This window comes from Mustela lutreola, chromosome 7 (genome assembly GCF_030435805.1).
Source record: "Mustela lutreola isolate mMusLut2 chromosome 7, mMusLut2.pri, whole genome shotgun sequence".
NCBI lineage: Eukaryota > Metazoa > Chordata > Mammalia > Carnivora > Mustelidae > Mustela > Mustela lutreola.
The window spans coordinates 80,065,064-80,071,888 of NC_081296.1; the positions used below are offsets into that span (position 1 = coordinate 80,065,064).

The following is a 6,825-nucleotide window of genomic DNA, read 5'->3' on the forward strand; positions in this document are numbered from 1 at the left end:
ACTTCTTACAGTTATGAAGGCTGGAAGTTCAAGGTCAAGGCTTAGCAGATTTAGTGTGTGGTGACAGCCTGCTTCCCAGTTCATAAATGGTCATTGTTCACCATGACCTCACATGGTGGAAGGGGCAAGGGATCTCTTTGGGGTCTCTTTTATAAGACCATTAATCCCATTCATGAGGGCACCGCTCTCAGGACTCCATCACTTCCCAAAGGCCCCACCTCCTAATTGTTAGGTCCGTTATTAAACGAAATGAGACTGAGACAAAGTGAAAGTTATGCAAAGCTCTATTCTGTGCTCAAGAATCGACTGACTGACTGGTCAGGGCCACCTCCGAAGAGAGCGACCACCCCTAGCTTACAGACTACCTTTTATAGAGCAAAAGTCTGGCCACATATAGGTGGCCAATGAGATTGTAGTCATGTTAGGTCACATGCAGGTGGCCAATTGAATTACAATTTACCCTATAGCAGCTATTTGACCTAACCTATTACTCTAGTCAGAATTGGTTCTCAGGTTGGCGCCCAAATGGTGGGGTTTACATTCTTTGGTGGTGAGGGGAAAAGTATGTGTGTTTCTTACTGATTGGATGTCTCCACCTGGCCTGACTCGTCCTTGTATTCTGGGCTCTGTTTTCAGGAACTGGCCGACCTGGCCGACCTGGCCTTGTATTCTGGGCTCTGTTATTAGGAACTATCCAACCATATTTTACTGGTTTCCCAGACTTGCTTTTAAGTAAGTTTCTCTGGGGGGTGGGGGGCAGGGTCACTTTAAGCTTTACTGCACAAACAACAAAATAGCTTTTAACAAAGATGGAGTCACTCTGGCTAAATAGGTCCTTACACTAATATTACACTAATATTGCCACCTTGTGAGTTAGGAGTTCAACATAGGAAGTGTCAGGGAAGGGGGAGTCCACAAACAGACCATAACAACCAGAAAAACATTAACCAAAAGAAAGTTAGCATACTTTTATACTAATATCAGGCAAAATCGACTTTAAGGACAAAACTAGTATTACAAAAAATGAAGATGATCATTACTTTAAATGACAAAGTGCAATTCACTGAATAAGAGTCACCGAAGATATAAAGCAAGAACTGGTAGAACCAAAAGTAGATAGTGACAAAACCATTATCTGCTGAAGCAGATAAAAAAATAATACAACTCTCAAGCCTGTTTTAGATGTGAGAGATGAGTTTGTGGCAGACTGTTGTGATAGTTTCACAGATGTATGCTTAACTCTCCAAAATCACCAAGTTGTATATAGTAAATATGTTCGGCTTTCGGTATGTCAATCACACCTCAACATGGTGACTTAAAAAAAAAAAAAAATCAAGCCTAATCTAGTGGACACATAAAGAATATCATACCCAAGAACTGGAAAATACACAGTCTTTGAAAGAACAGGTGAAACATGTACAAAAATGGACCACATATGAGGCCATAACACATGAATTTCTCTAACACATCAAATTGTCATTATATAGTCTATGTTCTGACCGCCATAAAATTAAAAAATCAATAACAAAGACAAAATGAAAAAGTACCATAAGTTTTGAAATTTTAGTTTTTTAATATTTAATTTTAAATATTTCTAACCATTTCATAGGTCAAAGAAGTCCTATATTGAGAATTAGAAACACATTAAACTGAACAATAATGACGATTCTACCTACATAAAACCTTGTTAGCTAAAGTGTTATTAGAAGGACATTCATGGGGGCTCCCTGGTGGTTCAGTCAGTTAAGAGTCTGCCTTTGGCTCAGATCATGATCTCGGGGACCTGGGATCGACCTGCTTCTCCCTTTCCTCCCTGCTCATTCTCTCTCTCACTCTCGCTCTCTCAAATAAATAAAAGGATAAAAAGGATATCTGTGGGGGCTCCTGGGTGGCTCAGTGGGTTAAAGCCACTGCCTTCAGCGTGGGTCATGATCCCAGGGTACTGGCATGGAGTCCCACATCAGACTCTCTGCTCAGTGGGGAGCTTGCTGCCCCCTCTCTCTCTCTCTGCCTGCTTCTCTGCCTACTTGTGATCTCTGTCAAATAAAAAAATAAAATCTTTTAAAAATAAAATAAAATAAAAATAAAAAGGATATCTGTGATTAAAATGTTAACCTCAGAAAAGAAAAAAGAAGGAAACTCATGAGCTAAGGATCTCACTGAAGAAACAAGAAACAGGGATCAGAAAAAAAATACACACTGAAAAGAAAAAGGAAATAATAGAAAAAGAATAAACACTAATGAAGCAGAAAAGAGATAAAACAGAAGAAAGCAACAAAATCAAAGTTCAGTTCTTTATAAGACAAATTGAAAACTTTTGACAGAAAAGATTTTTTCAAATTAATAATAAAACAAACAAAATGAGAGATAAGCTATACTAAGAGAATATTATAGCCAAAGAATCCTGTGCATAAATTTGAAAAACTAGATTTCTAGGGACATAATCCCTAGAAAAATATAACTCAGCAAAATGGCTTCAGAAATAGGAAATCCAGTTGGTCCTAAAACAAAGAAATTGAATCTGTGGTTAAACTTCCCACAAGAAACGATCAACCCCAGACAGCGTCAAAGGCAAATTTTAACAAGAATTCAAAAACTGACATTATTTGTAGCAAATTTTTTAAATAGTTTCAAAATTCTATGATGCTCTTCCCACCAAGGAATGGGCTCTGTGTCCCCTCCCCTTGAATCTGGACTTGCTGTGTAAGTTCCAGACCCAGACCTAAAGAGACAGGCAGCTTCTACTCTCTGCCCATTGGGAATGCTTGCTCTTGGACCCCAGCCACCATTCTGAGAGGAAGCCAAGCAGCCACATGGACAGGGTACACATAGGTACTGCGGCCAACAGCCCCAGCTGAGGTCCCGCCAACAGCCATCCTCAAATGCCAGACACGTAAGTAAACAAGCCTTGAGATGATTCCAGCTTCACCTTCCCCCGCCCCAGCCTTTGAGCTGCCCCAGCTGTCCCCACATGCAAGAGAGACAAGCCGCCCACCAAGCCATGCCCAAACTACAGATCCGTGAACAAAATAAATGATTGTCGTTTTAAGCCGCTCAGTGTGGGGTGGCTGTTATGCAGCAGCGGATAACGGAACCATTATTCTATCCTCACCCAGCTATTCCAGAGAAGAAAAGCAAGCAAAGATTGAGGACACCCCCAGCACGTTTTAAAAGGCTAGCTCTAGATTCAGTGCATTTCCAATCAAAACTCTGAGAGGGTTTTCAAGAAGCTTGCCAAGCTTACCATAAAATTTGCATGAAAGAGCAGCGAATGAAGGACAGCCCTAAGGAACAAACTAAAGGATGTAACCCGCCAGAGAATATTTATTATAATGCTAACGTAACTAAGCAAGTGGGATATCAGTGCAGGGAGAGACAGACCAACACAGCAATATAAAACCCAGAAATGCTCAGAAACATTTATAGTAACTTAATTGGGGATACAGCTAGTACTGCAGAAGAGTAGTGAGAAGAACACTATGCCAATTTCTTCTCTCTAGGAGTAAAAGCAAAATCGGGTCCCTCTCTCGTATCACATCCAAAAAAAAAAAAAAAAAAAATCAATTCCAAGAAAATTAATTACTTAAATGTAAAAGAGAAAAACTATAAAAGTTCTAAAAGATTGTATGGGAGAATAAATTCATGCTTTGAGGTCGGGAACAATTTTTTTAAGATTATTTAATTATTGGGCTCAGTGGGTTAAGTGACTGCCTTCAGCTCAGGTCATGATCCTGGGAATCCCGGGATCAAGTTCTGAATTGGGCTCCCAGCTCCATGGAGAATCTGCTTCTCCCTCTGACCTCCCCCCTCATGCTCTTCCTCATTCTCTCTCTCTCTCTCTCAAATAAATAAATAACTTTAAAAAAAAAAAGATTTCTAAAAGATAGTTCTAGTTTTAGAGAACTTTGGGCCCATGTAGCTTCTAGGTAGGCCAGAGTGGTGTATACCTTGGGGGCATCTCCAGTACAATGTCTTCTGCATGGTCACCTGGCAGGGTCAGTCTGAAAAACCAGTTGGTCATGTTATTCCATGACTGAGAAGCCCAATGGGACTTGTGTCTTCAGTGATATCCTGGTATTCCCATCCATTTTCCAGACTACCTGAATAGCAGCAATACCTTCACATCCCCTGGAGCACACCCTTCCTGAAATCCCCTCACCCACTCCTTTGCTACTGTGTGCTCTTAGATCCCCATCTAAAATTCTGACACACACAACAGGTAATCCTATGCATCCTCTGAATCCCCAGAGTCTGGGGTTAGGGTCACTGACTTCCCCTGCACTTTACTACACAGGGGTCACTTAGTTTCTCTTCGGACGTATGTCCCCATCTTCTTGTGGGGCTTGCTGTGGAAGAGTGCCTTGTAGCTTAGTGTGGGCTGTCTCACTTTACTGGAGACATGACCCACTAACAGGTGGAAGCTCTAACCCAAAGACCCCTTACATATGTTACAGTAAATCTGGAACCACAGACATTTTCCCTCTATTAGCAGCCCATTTGATGAGAAATTGCATGTCAGGTTTGCTTAGAATGAAAGATATAGTCAGCACCCCTTATCTTGTGGGGGGTACGTCCTCAGACCCCCCAGTGGATGCCTGAATTGTAGATAATACCAGCCTTACATATACTATGATTTTCTTATATGTATAAACTCAAGACAGAGTTTAATTTATAAATTGGGCACCATAAGAGATTAACAACAATAATAATAAAACAATTATAACAATATATGTAACAAAACATATGTGAATGTGGTCTCTTGCTCTCAAAATATCTTTTTGTGCTGTACTCACCCCACATGATGAGATGACATCAGGTGAATGACATAGGCATTGTGACCTAGCATTAGGTAACAACTGACCAGATCATACATCAGAGGAGGATCATCTTCTTCCGGGTCAGGGCTGACTCTGGGAAACTGAAACCTCGGAAAGAGAAAGCAAAACCAGTATTGGGCATCAAGGGGCAAGCTACTATACTTGAATTGCTGAGTGCCTGTGTGTGCCCAACTTCTGCTACACAGTATCAGCAGACAGCCATTGCCTGTGGGTTTCAATGATACTTAAGCCTTTTATGAAATTTTTCTTTAGTTTTTTGTTAAGTCTTTGTGTATCTTCATTTTGTTCAAGAGGAACAAAAAAAAAAAAAAAAGAGACTTCCTTCATCTAAATACAGAAAGTGAGCCAATAAGCTACAAAGTGAAAAAAGCAGTCTAAAACCAATTTAAGGGACTTAAAAGTCTTTAAGAAAGAGATAACCAACGTAATTTTTTTTTCTTTATTTTATTTATTTATTTGACAGAGAAAGAGAGAGCACAAGCAGAGGGAGAAGCAGGCTTCCTGCTGAGCAAAGAGCCCGATGCAGATTCAATTCCAGAACCCCAGGATCACGACCTGAGCTGAAGGCGGATGCTCAACAGACTGAGCCACCCAGACAACCCAATGTAATGTTCTAAATGCTCAAAAAAAAAAAAAAAAAGGCCAATAAATGTGTGAAAATATGTTCAATCTTTTTGGTTTTTTTTTTTAAAGATTTTATTTATTTGAGAGAGAGTAAAAGAGCAGGCAAAAGCAGGGGGAGAGGCAGAGGAAGAGAGAAAAAGAGAAGCAGACTCTCCACTGAGCAGGGAGTCAGATGATGGACTCAATTCCAGGACTCTGGAATCATGACCTGAGCCAAAGGCAGACGTTTAACCAACTCAGCAACCCACACTCTCCTCAATCTTTTAGTAATCAAGGAAATGTACACTAACAGCATAAGGAAATGCTACTACACAACCACCTGATTGGCAAAAATGCTAAAGTCTCACATAACTAAATATTGGCAAAGATGTTGAACCCTCATAAACTGCTGGTGAAAAGACAAACAGGTATACTTTTGTATTATCTAATAAAGTTGAAAGTCTGCATAAACCACCACCTAGCGAAACCATACCCAAACACATACCCAGGAGAAACTTGCACAGGTGCCCAGGAGACACGCCTAAGAACTTTCATGGCAGCACTGCTAGAAATGGGGGAGGGGGGATGACCTTGAAAACAATCTAAATGTCTAACCAATAAGAAATGGACAAAGTTGAGTGCCTGGGTGGCTCAGTGGGTTAAAGCCTCTGCCTTCGGCTCGGGTCATGATCCCAAGGTCCAGGGATCGAGCCCTGCATCAGGCTCTCTGCTCCATAGGGAGCCTGCTTCTGCCTCTCTCTCTCTCTGCATGCCTCTCTGCCTGCTTATGATCTCTGTCTGTCAAATAAATAAATAAAATCTTTAAAAAAAAGAAAGAAAGAAATACACAAAGTAGTTTGGGTTTTGTGTTTTGGTTTTTTTGTTGTTGTTTTTTTTAAGATTTACTTATTTGTTTGAGAGAGAGAGAGAGAGAGAGAAAGAAGGGGAGGGGCAGAGGGAGAGAGAAAGTCAAGCAGACTCTGCTGAGCATGGAGCCCAACCCCGCCTGGATAGCACAACCCTGAGATCACCACCCGAGCCCAAACCAGGAGTCAAATGCTCAATGGAGTGCACCACCCGGGTGCTCCATAAAGGAGTTTTTCACACAGTGGAATACTATACAATTAACTATAGCCAATTGTTTTAACATGGATGACTGTCAGGAACATAACATTGCGGTCACAAAACGAATGTCCTCAATTCAATAACATTTTTATAAAGTTCAAAAATGTGCAAAGATAAAAAATATTGACTAGGAAAAAAATATACTGACTAGAAATATATACACATAGTAAAACTATAAAGAAGTGTTAGGGAAAGGTAAACTCCAAATTCAGAACTGCTGTTAACTCAGGTAGGGGAGGAAAATGAAGTTGGGGAAGGC

General features: G+C 40.6%; 1 long non-coding RNA gene across 1 annotated transcript; it reads left to right on the forward strand.

Annotated features, from left to right (window-relative positions):
* The first annotated feature begins 2,721 nt into the window (after positions 1-2,721).
* On the forward strand, positions 2,722-5,507 carry LOC131835324 (uncharacterized). Its single transcript, XR_009355129.1, has 2 exons — positions 2,722-2,893; positions 5,302-5,507. It is a non-coding gene; the product is annotated as an uncharacterized LOC131835324 (long non-coding RNA).
* The last annotated feature ends 1,318 nt before the right edge of the window (positions 5,508-6,825 follow it).